A 13,673-nucleotide genomic window follows, 5' to 3' on the forward strand; every position below is an offset into this window, starting at 1 on the left:
GGTCATTTAGGAATACTAACTCTCCTCCGTTAAACAAAGCAGCTAAAAATCAAAAAAGGGACAAAACTCATTCTTCATGGACCTCACTGTCCATTTATTTCAAAGGTTGGAGGGGGAGAGAAGTTGTATGTTGAGGGAATACAAATACAGTGGTTTTCCCCCTTATTACATTTTACACAAGAGCTGGCAGCAACTTGATTCACTGCTTTTCTCTGCTTTATATATTTTAGTTTTGGGCTAAAGCAACTGAAGAGTAACTTATTTCAATTGTGTATTGTGATCCCTTCAATTTCCTTCATATTGTATGAAATTTAGCTGTACACTTGAGCTATCTGCTAAACATGTGAATGAGACTGGAGAAAAAGTTAGAGTTACCAAAGAAGCCCTCTGCTCCTCCACCACCAGCTCCATCACCGCCAATCAGGTTGTTGATGGGTAAAATCTTCCACTTTTTATTAGTCTCACAAATAATAAACACAATATCTCTCAGTAACAAGAGAAATACCACACTCCTATCTGTCATCTTGAAGGGAGGACTGGGCCAGGCTGAAAGTGGTGATGAGGAACTCTGGAAAACACAGGCAGAGAGGCAACTGCCTTGAGAGGAAAAAAAAAAAAAAAAGTGTTGCTTAGTTCAAGCCTTGGCCTAGGGTTTGTTCTTTCAAAGTCTTTCTCATTAACCCTTCCTTCACTTTCCCTCTATTCTTCAAGTCCAATTCTTGCATTCATATGAATGACTAATTTTGCCCTCAGGTTCTGTGCTGGCCGTAGAGTTGCAGTGAGGAAAAGATAGAATTCTACTCCTGGAAACTCTGTCTGGAGAAGGTTCCTCCAACCTAACTGTTACAGGGCCAATAACATTGTTTAAATACATCAAACTGAATCAGGCAGTTAAAGCGAAGGACTTAGAGAGCAAAACTCAAAGATGACAAATGCCCATTCGCCTAAGAATAAAGCCCTGCCAGATGAACTGTCTAGGACAAATTAGATTGCCTTTTGTCAACTTTAAGAAGCTAAGCTTTTTCTAAGATTAGACTATGAGGAAGGTAACCTAGTAACTTCTGTAATGAAAAGTTTTTTGATAGTATTTGTTCACTATTAAGCCCGTCTACTGAGTTCTCGGTTTCATTTATCGAACTTTTCGATTCCAGAATATCCATTTGGTTATATTTTTTAGTTTTCAGTTTTTTGCCAATGTTCTCAATCTTATTTTATTTATTTATTTTATTTTCTTAAACATATTAAGGGTAGTTATTTTAGAAGCCATGTCTGATAATCCCATTATCTGAACCTGTTATGGATTTATTCCTATTGTCTGTTATTTTTTTTGGTAGTCAGTTACATTTTTTGTCTTATTATTCTTTTATTGAATCGCTTCTTTGGCAGAAACACCACACTTCTCAGTAGCATTTTGAATAGGATGAATGAACCTTATAGAAACCATAAAATCTGTGCTATCCAAAGAACCCTAGTGCATATGTCAACTGTCAACTCAAGAATCCCACCAACCTTCTGCTGACTTATTTACTAGCGAAGTGAGAAATTTACACAGCTCTGCAAAGAATTTTCCTTTGCAAGCCAGAAAAGGTCCCACCCTGTTTCCTATGATGTGTATAATACTCACAGTGTATTGATTAGTATTTAACTTGATAAAATCCTTTTTAACTGGAGAAGGGAAGCCTATTTCATTTTTGTCAATCAAAGATGAGCAGAACCACATGGTCTTAAGAGAGAGGGTAAACTCATATTTAATCCCTTAGCAGCCACACTTCAGTAAGGAGTTCCATGAACTCAAATTTATAGAGCAAGTGTTGAGAGAAGTATCTTGCATTCCTTCAACATTGTTATATCTTATAAGAAAGCTATACACTCCATCTTTGTGTTGTTCTTACTTGCTATCGAGTTGATTTTGACTCATAATGATCCCGTGTGACAGAGTAGAACTGCCTCATGGAGTTTTCTAGGCTATAATCTTTACAGGAGCAGATCACCAGGTCTTTCACCTACAGAACCGCTGGGTGGGTCAAACCACCGACTTTTCAATTAGCAAATGTACTTTGGACATGTCATTAGGCAGGACCTGTCCCTGGAGAAGGACATCATACTTGGTAAAGTAGGAGTTCATTGAAAAAGAGGAAGATCTTCAGTGAGATGAATTCACACAGTGACTGCAAGAATAGGCTCAAACATAGCAATGATTTTGAAGATGGCATGGGACCGGGCAGTATTGTGTTCTGTTGTACACAGGATGTCTATGAGCCAGAACTGACTTGAGGGCAGCTAACAACAAAAACAACAAACAAGGAAGTGGATGAGAAGCTATGGTAGGCAGAATTTCTAAAATAGCCCCTGAAAGATATTCCATCCTAGCCCCCAGAACCTGTGAATATGATAAGATGTAATTATTTTCATGATTACGTTATGTTATAAGGCACAGTTGACCTTAAAATAAAAAGGTTATCCTGTATTATGCTGGTGGGCCCAGTGTAATCACAGGAACCTTCAAATATGGAGAGTTTTCTCCAACTGGGGGCAAAAGAGGAAAACAGATTTGAAGCATAAGGACTTGACACACCCTTGCTGCTTTGAAGATAGAGGGGCTGTGTAAGAAGGAACGTGGGTGGCCTCTAAGAACAGAAAGAGGCCCCTAGCTGACATCCAGCAAGAATATGGGGACTTCAGTTCTACAACTGCAAGGAACTGAATTCTGCTGACAGCCTTAATGGGCTTATGTGATTATTAAGGTTGTGCGTCAGCTTGGCTGGGCCATGATTCTCAGTGGTTTGGCAGTTATGATGTAGCTTGGCAGTTGTATGATGATGTAATCACTTCTATGATTAGATTTGATGTAATGTGATCACTTCCATGATGGGATCTGCCGTGAGTAGCCAATCAGTTGAAATGGAGTTTCCTTGGGGTGTGGCCTGCATCTGATATTGGTAGACCTCCCGGAAAGGCATCAGAATCCTCTCAGGGCTGGGGCAGACACCAATGTTTGTCTAACAACCTAACAATTTATTACTTCATTTCCACACACCTAGTGTTGTTTACTGCTTGTATAGATGGAGACACTGAGACTCAGAAGCCTGGGGGTTCCTTCACTCCTTGATGGAGAGACCCCAGCCATGTGCATGCTGACCTAGCTGACAGTCTCATTCCCCAGTGACTCCCTGAGGTGTTTCCAGAACATGCTTCACTTTTGGTCTGTTTTCACTGTTTTTGTGCATTCCATATCTTCCTTCCTCATCACCAATTGTCCAAGCCTTCCTTGTTTTTCAAGGCTCAGTTTAATACCTCCAGGGAACTCATACCACTCCTCTTTGTACCAATCAGGTCCCTTGTGTTACAACCATTTAGAATGAAGCTTATATCTCCCAATAGAGTGGCATCTCTTAGAAGTCAATGACTAGGACTTACCTTTGCATTTCCTATAACCATCAGGACAAGGCTTTGAACCTAAGATATGGTTAGTAAATGATGCTTATCTGCCCCAAATCAGTCAGAAAGGCCTTCTTCTTCCAGGAAGTGGCTCCATCCCACATGGCCTCAGGGGAAACAAAATGAACTAGAATTGCAGTGGTATAGGCAAAGGTGTCTTCAGACACCAAACTTACCTAGTCCTGAGAAACTTCCTGACACCCCGACTACCCTCAACCACCCAGGCCATTGTTATTATTTACTAGAGAAAGAAAGAGAGATTTAAGGAACTAGCTCATGTAATTATGGGGGCTGCGAAGCCCAAAATCCATAGGGTAGGCCCACAGGCCAGAAACCCAAGAAGAATTTGATGTTGCAAACTTAAGTCTAAAATTTATAGGGGAGGCCGACAGACTGAAAACTCAGGCAGGATTTCTGTTACAGTCTTCAGACAAACTTCCTTCTCCTGGAAACCTTGATTTTTGCTCTTAAGTTCTTCAACTAATTGGATAAAATTATAAAGGTAATATCTCCAAATTATAAAGGTAATATCCTTTACTTAAAGTCAACTAATTGTAAATGTAAATCACATCTACAAAATACCTTCACGGCATCATCTAGACTAGTGTTTAACCAAACAATGCACCATAGCCTAGTCAAGTTGAAACATATAATTAGCCCCCGCAGTTCACACAAAATCTGTATTAGTATTCCTGGGGTTGTTGTAACAAATGACCACAAACTCTATGACTTAAAACAATAGAAATTTATAGTAAACAAGCATTAACTTTGGCAAAGGAAAAGACAACACACATTATAGGGAAAGTCAGCACAACTTGACCAATGCAAAGTCATAGAACCTTTCTAGATACATCCAAATACCTTTAGGGACTGAGTTACTAGGGCTGAAGGTGGGGACTATAGTCTCAGGGGACATGTGGGTCAATTGGCACAACATAGTTCATAAAGAAAATGTTCTACATCCTACTTTGGTGAATAGTGTCTGGGGTCTTAAAAGCTTGTGAGTGGCCATCTAAGATACATCTATTGATCTCATCCCATCTAGAGCAAAGGAGAATGAAAAAACCAAAGACACAAAGAAAATATTAGTCCAAAGGACTAATAGACTACATAAACTACAGCCTCCACCAGCCTGAGCCCAGAAGACCTAGATGGTGGCAGCTACCACCACCAACCACTCTGACATGGATCACAATAGAGGCTCCAGAGTGGGAGAAAAAAGTACATCGAAATTCAGATTCACTGATCTGACAGAGACTGAAGGAACCCCCAAGACTATGGTCATTGGACACCCTGCTAACTCAGAACTCAAGTCACTCCCGTAGTCCAACTTTGAGCCAAAGATTAGACAAGCCTATAAAACAAACAATAACACATGTGAGGATCATGCTTCTTAGTTCAGTCAAGTATATGAGACCAAATGGACAACACCTACCCAAAAGCAAAGACAAGATGCCAGGAAGGGATAGGAAAACTGGATAAATGGACACAAATAACCCAGGGTTGGAAAGGTGGAGGGTGCTAATACATTGTGGGGATTGCAACCAAAGTCCTAAAACAATTGGTGCATAAATTTTTGAATGAGAAACTAATTTGTGCTGTAAACTTTCACCTAAAGCACAATAAAAAAAAATTTTTTTTTTAAATAGAAATTTATTCTTTAACAGTTCTGGAGGCTAGAAGTTTGAATTCAGGTTGTCAGCAGGGCGTTCTGTGTCTCTTCTCTTTTCATAAGAAACCCAGTCATATTGGATTTGGCCCACCCTAACCCAGTATGACCTCATGTTAAGTAATCATATTCGCAAAGATCCTATTTTCAAATAAGTTCACCTTAACGGGGTTAGGACTTAAATACAATCAACCCATACCAAAACCAAACCAAACCCGTTGTTGTCGTGTCGATTCCAACTCATAAACCCACAGAGCCAGCTTACCTGGATTCCTTGAGATTTTAACAGACAAAGCCTGAGAAATATTGCAAACCTAAAGAGAGACACTGATAGTTTTCCAAATAAGGTTTCCTCGAATGACGTTATTCACTTTTGATAGACAGGTCTGGAAGTTTTGTTTAAATATCAACTCAATCGTGTCTTAATTCTGGAAAAAGAAATGTATCTCTATGACAAATAGCAGTTTTTTTTTTCTCCCAGGTGTGGATGTCAGTTGTTTGGGATTTTTCAGGTGCCTAGCAAATGGAAGAAATGATGAAGAAAAGAGCTGGACAGAAGATTTCAAAGGGTTACTCAAGAAGACAAAAGTAAAGTATTATAACGAAACGTGCAAAGACCTGGAGTTAGAAAATCAAAAGGGAAGAACACGCTTGGCATTTCTCAAGCTGAAAGAATTAAAGAAAAAATTCAAGCCTCAAGTTGCAATATTGAAGAACTCTATGGGGGAAGTATTGAATGATGCAGGAACCATCAAAGAAGATGGAAGGAATATATAGAGTCAATATTCAACCATTTCAGGAGGTAGCATATGATCAAGAACTTATGGTACTGAAGGAAGAAGTCCAAGCTGTACTGAAGAGAATGGCAATAAACAAGACTGTAGGAATTGACTGAAAGCCAAGTGAAATGTTTCAACAAACGATGCAGCGCTGGAGGTACTCACTTGTCTATGTCAAGAAATTTGGAAGACAGCTTCCTGGCTAACCAACTGGATGAAATTCATATTTGTGCCCATTCCAAAGAAAGGTGATCCAACAGAATGCGGAAATTATAGAACAATATCATTAATATCACACACAAGTAAAATTTTGCTGAAGACAATTCAAAAGCAGTTGCAGCAGTACATCAGCAGAGAACTGCCAGAAGTTCAAGCCAGAGTCAGAAGAGGTTGTAGAATGAGGGATATCATCGCTGATGTCAGATTTTGGCCAAAAGCAGAGAATAGCAAAAAGATATTTACCTATGTTTTACTGACTGTGAAATAACATTTGACTGTATAGGTCATGATAAATTATGGATAACAGTGTGAAGAATGGAAATTCCAGAATACTTAATTAATTGTGCTCATGAGGAACCTGTACATAGACCAAGAGGCAATTGTTTGAAGAGAACAAGGGGATATTGTGTGGTTTAAAATCAGGAAAGGTGTGTGTCAGAGTTGTATCCTTTCACCATACTTATTCAGTCTGTATGCTGAGCAAATAATCCAAGAGGCTGGATTCTGTGAAAAAGAGCACGGCATCAGGATCGGAAGAAGACTCATTAACAACCTCCGATATGCAGATGGCACAACTTTGCTTGCTGAAAGTGAAGAGGACTTGAAGCACTTACCAATGAAGACCAGAGATTTCAGCCTTCAGTATGGATTGTACCTCAACATAAAACAAAAACCCTCACAAGTGGACCAGTAAACAACATCAAGATAAATGGAGAAAATATTGAAGCTGTCAAGGATTTCGTTTTACTTAGATCCACAATCAAAGCCCATAGAAGCAACAGTCAATAAATCAAAGGATGTATTGCATTTGGCAAATCTGCTGAAAAAACCTCTTTCAAGTGTTCAAAAGCAAAGATGTCACTTTGAGAACTAAGGCAGGCCTGACCTAAGCCATGGTATTTTCGGTGACCTCATATGCATGCGAAAGCAGGGCAATGCATAAGGAAGACTGAAGAAGAATTGATGCCTTTCTATTATGGTGTTGGAGAAAAATACTGAATATCCCATGAACTGCTAGAACGAACAAATCTATCTTGGAAGAAGTGCAGCCAGAATGCTGTACTTCTTCCAAGAGGATGTGGGAAAGTGAGGATGTGAGGATATGAGGATGATGAGACTTCGTCTCATGTACTTCAGACATGGTTTCAGGAGAGACCAGGCCCTTGATAAGGACGTCATGCTTGGTAAAGTGAGGGTCATCAAAAAAGAGAAAGACCCTCAATGAAATGGATTGGCATAGTGGCTGCAACAATGGAATCAAACATAGCAGCGATTAGGAGAATGGCTTAGGACTGGGCAGTGTTTCTTTCTGTTGTACATAAAAAAACCAAACAAACCAATTGCTGTCGAGTTAATTCTGACTCATAGCAACCCTGCAGGACAGAGTAGAACTGCCCCATAGTGTCCAAGGAGCACCTGGTGAATTCAAACTGACAACCTTTTGGTTAGCAGCCATAGCACTTAACCACTACGCCACCAGGGTCTTCATGTGTCAGAACAAACTCGACAGCACCTAACAACAACTGGTATTTCCAGAGATATTTATGTGTTGGTGATACTCTATTGCACAAATACTTTCTGGATGAATATATTTTTCCCTGAGTACTTGATATGTTAAAACATCAGCCTAACTGCTAAAGAACTTCCAAACAAACGAACAAACCCATTGCCATTGAGTCGATTCTGACTCAGCAGTCCTATAGGACAGAGTAGAACTGCCCCATAGGGCTCCCATAGGAGGCGCTGGTGGATTCGAACTGCTGACCTTTTGGTTAGTAGCTGAGCTCTTAACCCCTGTGCCACCAGGGCTCTGCTAAAGAATTCACCACGCTAAAATACCTATATTTCAATTCAAGGTGGCTGCCGTGCAGTGAATTGCTATTGTATGGCCCTTCTAGCCATGATCTTGTGACTTATACAAAATGATTGAGTGGGACTATGAAAATAAGGTGCTTGTGGCCCACCAAGGGTATTGACAGTTTTGTTAAAGCAAATAAGGTGCATGGAACACTTGATGGGGTGGGACCATACAAATAATGTACATGGAATCCCTGTAGGGGACTGGCCAGTTTTCTCATCCCATTAGTCAATCCCAGAGGTTGTGGGGGGTGGCGGGGGGGGGACTTTACTATCATCAAGAAGAAGAGTCAGGAGTGGAGCAAGTCCTTTGGACCCAGGGTCTCTGCGCTGAGAATCTCCTAGACCCAGGAGACAGACAGAGCTGTGACACTGGAGATTGCACAAGAGGGTGAGAAGTAGTGGCACAGAAATGGTAGCTGCAGAACCAGGAGGCCAGCAAGAGATGGCACAGTGGGCTTCCTGACTCACAGAGTGAGGCGGCCATAGTGGGTGTGCTGATTCGTGGAACGAGAAAGCTGAACACCTTCGGGCAGGAGCCTTCCTGGCAGAGGGAGTGCCTCTGGGCACTTACTGGTGAACCTAAGAAATAGCTATAACACTTGCCCAAGCAGGGTAGAGGCCAGGGCCAAACGAGACCTGTCCCTAGGGAGCCAAGAGGAGCCTGTCATGAGGGGGCCAAGAGAAGCCTGTCCTCAGGGGGCCAAGAGGAGGCCTATTGTCAAGGGGCTGAGAGGAAGTCTGCATTGCTGGGGGTGGGGGGTGGGGGTGTGTGCATGGCAGAGAGAGGTGCCTGCTTACTTGCACAGCCAAGAGGAGCTGAGAAAGCTGTCCTGCACTGAAGGGAAGTATGTGCTGTCCACTTCAGGGGCGCCTTCCAGACTTGGCCTGCTTGCTTCCGGGTCCTGATCCTGAGTTGTAGCCTATTGATCCTGACCCTGAGTTGTATCTATTGTCTCCCTAATAAACCCCATAATCATGAATATGGTCCATGAGTTCTGTGTGGTCATTGCCATGAATTATCAAATCCAACAGAGAAGTAGAGAGTGTCATTGGAGGGATGGCTGGTGTCAGACTTGGTTAAAAGTTTGGAGACTGGCAGTATGTCTGACCTCTACCTCATCAGAATCAGCCTTGGGCTGATGTTGATCTTGATTCTCTCTCCTCCCTCTAAAGTTAGACAGGGCTGACATCATGCCACTTTTTACAATGGCATTTCAGTAATAATGTGACAAAAAAATCACTTCACTGACGAGGTGTGGTGCTTCATCAATGCCTTTCTTAAATGAATTTTATGAATATATTTACTTTTTGAAGAGCTAATACATATGCATGATGAAAAATTTTAAAGAAGAGAATACAGTAAAAAAAATACACTCTTCCTCCCATATCTTGCTTTGATTTTAAAACATGGTGCAAGAGGTACAGAACTATGAACAATAATCTCTGTAGTGGTCTAAAAGGGAATACAACTGAATAGAAGGAAAATATTAAATGAGTTTTAATCCATAGTTATTGCACCTCAACATAAGGAAAACAAAAATTCTCACAACTGGCTCAATAGGATGCATCATGATAAATGGAGAAAAGATCGAAGTTTCAAGGATTTCATTTTACTTGGTTCCACAATCAATGCCCACGGAAGCAGCAGCCAAGAAATCAGATGACATATTGCCTTGAGTAAATCTGCTGCAAAAGCTCTCTTTAAAGTGTTCAAAAGCAAGGATATCAGTTTGAGAGCTAAGGTGTGCCTGACCCAAACCATGGTATTTTCAATCACGTCATACACATGTGAAAGCTGGTGAATGAATAAGGAAGACTGAAGAAAAATTGATGCCTTTGAGTTATGGTGTTGGCAAAGTATACTGACTATCCCATGGACTGCCAGAAGAACAAACAAATCTGTCTTGGAAGAAGTATAGCCAGAATGCTCCTTAGAAGCAAGGAGAGTGTCATGGATTGAATTGTGTCCCTAAAAAATATCTATCAACTTGGCTATGCCACAATTCCCAGTATTGTGTGAATGTCCACCATTTTGTCATCTGATGTGACTTTCCTACGTGTTGTAAATCCTACCTCTATGATGCTAATGAGATGGGATTAGCGGCAGTTAAGTTAATGAAGCAAGACTCAATCTATAAGATTAGGTTTTGTTTTAAACCAATCTCTTTTGAGATATAAAAGAGAAATGAGCAGAGAGGTATGGGGACCTGATGCTACCAAGGAACAAGAGCTAGGAGAATAGTGAGTCCTTTGGACCCTGGGTCCCCATGCTGAGAAGCTCCTCGAATGGGGAAGATTGTTGACAAGGATCTTCCCCCAGAAAGAAAACATTTCCCTGGAGCTGGCACCCTGAATTTGGACTTCTAGCCTCCTAGACTTTGAAAAAATACATTTCTCTTTGTTAAAGCCATCCACTTGTGGTATTTCCACTATAGCAGCGCTAGTAAACTATGACATATAGCAAGACTTCATCTCATGTACTTTTTGTCAAGAGGGAACAGTCCCACACAGTGGCTGCAACAATGGGCTCAAACATAATAACAATTGTGAGGATGGCGCAGAACTGGGCAGTGTTTCTGTTGTACATAGGGACTCTATGAATTGGAACCAACTTAACAGCACCTAAAAACAACAGCAATCCATAGCTAGGAAAAGAAATGGATAGAAGTCATAACTCAGTCTGCAGAGAAGACATTTAGGGAAAACAAAAATTAATAATAGATTCTATGTACTGCTCAATACCTAGCATTGGATGCCAGGTTCTTAGCATATGTTTATGTTGAATCTTCAAAATCGCTTTATGAGTTAAACACAGTTATCCCAATTTACTAATGAGAGTGAGATTAAGTAATTTTCTTTGGCGTGAATCCCAGCTCCACCCCTTACCAGCTGGAAAATCTTAAACAAATTTCTTAAAAGTTTGGAGCCTCACCTTCCTCACTATGAAAGAGGGATAAGCAATGTCATCAGCATGTAGCACAGTGCCTGGGACATGTAAGAACTTAATTATTCTTTTGCTATTATTATCAAGCTGTAGGGTCACTATGAGTCGGAATCAACTTAACAGCCATGGGTTTGGTTTGGTTGGTTTTTTATTAGCAAATTAGAGGAAGGCCAGCTCTAGTTTCATATATATTCTTCCTTAATATCCAACTCTAAGGCATTCCAGCCCTCATACTACATACCTGGGATTTTATTTCTTAGGAATGAAAATGTGGCCTCAGAATCTCATTTGCCAACATAGGTGATCTCTCCTTGTGTCCTTTACATCTTTGTTTAGTCTCCATGAATTGGGGTCAAACTAGAAAAAAAACAGAGACATCCACTTACATAACAACAACAAAAAATACTAACAGTTGCCATCGAGTTGATTCCAACTTATGACCCCATGTGTGTCAGGATGGAACTGCACTCCATAGCGTTTCAATGGCTGATTTTTCAGAAGTAGATCACCATTACTTTTTCCAGGTACTGGGTGGACTCAAACTTCCAACTTTCTGGTCAACAATGAGTGCATTAACTGTTTGCACCACCCAGGGACTCCAAAAAAAAGAACAACACCCTCTATTTTCATTTCTTCTCTATGAGTCCCTGATTCTGTGATTGTGTAAGCCTCACATCATCCCATACCTCCAGTTGTCCCATAGAATATCAGTTATAAGGGTTTGTAGCCTTCTGTAGGGTGGTAGAATACATTTCTTTTCTCGATAAACACTGTTAACACGTGGTCATTCAACTAGAGAAGAAAACTTTTCTAAGAGCCCTGGAGGCACCATGGTTAAGCACTCGGCTGCTAACTGAAAGCTGGTTCGACCCCACCAGCTGCTCCACAGGATATAGATATGGTAGTCCACTTCCATAAAGATTACAGCCTTGGAAACCCTATGGGGCAGTTCTACTCTGTCCTATAGGGTCGCTGTGAACCAGAATCGATGGCAATGGTTTTGGTGGGTTAGATGTTTTCAAGCCACATTACAGAACAGGTCAGCTGGGCCTCTGGCAGATGCACCAGCCTCTAAGGGATGCATCTAGAAATATAATAAGGTTAAGAAAACTGTATTCACCAGAACTGGTCTTAGGGAGAGTACTGTATATGTAGGTCATACATTGATAGACTGCTGAGAATGAGAGCTAAGACATACAATGGACATTCTGGAGTAGCGCCAGGTGTTCACTGAACTATCAAGAGTTCATTCAGTTAACTCAATGCCTGCTATTTTGCTATTGGGTATGAAAGATTGAGGCCTGAGCTGGGCACTGTTACCATCATCCTACCTTCTCCTCTCTTTCTCCCTGCAAAGCTCAACCTCACCTGTAAAGAAGTGTTGAACAATATTTGGAGACACAAATATAAAGGGATACTCGGGTACTCACTAGTCTTTGTTTATAAAATATTTCCAAATATCATCTAGGATTATTACACACATAGAATTTACGATGAATCTTGATCTTGGATGTTACATTTCAATCCTCTACATTAGTGTCTTTTTATTGGAGCTGCAAGATACCCTTTCTAGAAAGGTGAGACATGACTGATTTTACCACCAAGAACACAAATTTAGTGTGTTGGGATTCATTGGCCCCACATCTTGCTAGTGACCAATTCACCAATGTATATAAATGAGTCAAACACAACTCTGCTGCTAATTAAAATGTAAACAGCCAAATGTCAGTAATAATGTGTGTGGTGGTGAGTTGACTTATAGGGCTGTTCTGTTGTAGCGTCACCTGTCTTGCCATGCCGTAGGGTATTTCTTAATCCACAACACGTCTTGGTTATCTAGTGCTGCTCCAACAGAAATACCACAAGTATTTATTCTTTCACAGCCTAGTAAGCTAGAAGTCCAAATTCAGGGTGCTGGCTCCAGGGGAAGTCTTTCTTTCTCTGCTGGCTCTGGAGGAAGGTCCTTGTCATCAGTCTTCCCTTGATCTGGGAGCATCTCAGTGCAGGAAACTCAGGTCTAAAGGACGCATTGTGCTCCTGGTACTGCTTTCTTGGTGGTACGAGGTCCCCACCTCTCTGCTTGCTTCTCTCTTTTATATCTCAAAAGAGATTGGCTTAAGGCATTATGTAATCATGTAGATTTCGTCAATATAACCACCACAAATCCTTCTCATCACATCATAGTGATAGGATTTACAACACATAGGGAAATCACATCAGATGACAAAATGGCAGACAATCATACAATACTGGGAATCATGACCTAGCCAAATTGACAGATATTTTGGGGGAACACAATTCAATCCATGACACATGACAACATAGATACCTTTGTTTGGATACTTGGCATTAACTGTTAATATGTTAGCTACAGTTTACTCTGTAGCAAAATTCCATATCTTTGTTAATTTTTTTGTGCCATGTCATACAGACACAAATAGAACCAGAAGTTTCTTTCAGTTTCAATTGTACATTGGAGAGGGATGACATTCAACAACTGCAATGTGTACTGTGCACCTTGTTATTTTCAAACACTGAAACTGTCTGAACATGAAATTTTAAAATTAAAGCTAGGAGATACACCTTTTTACCATGCATGTACAAGAAAGTGATTTGATCATAGCAAAATTAGGAGGATACCTGGGTTTGTGTGACTTGAGAAGCTTTGGATATAAACAGTCTATTAAGTGGCGAATTCACATGCCAAGGAAAAGAAGTCCCAATAATGGGTAGTGCATTAGAGATGTTTAAAAAAAAAAAAATT

The sequence above is a fragment of the Elephas maximus genome, chromosome 8 (assembly GCF_024166365.1).
Source record: "Elephas maximus indicus isolate mEleMax1 chromosome 8, mEleMax1 primary haplotype, whole genome shotgun sequence".
Lineage (NCBI taxonomy): Eukaryota > Metazoa > Chordata > Mammalia > Proboscidea > Elephantidae > Elephas > Elephas maximus.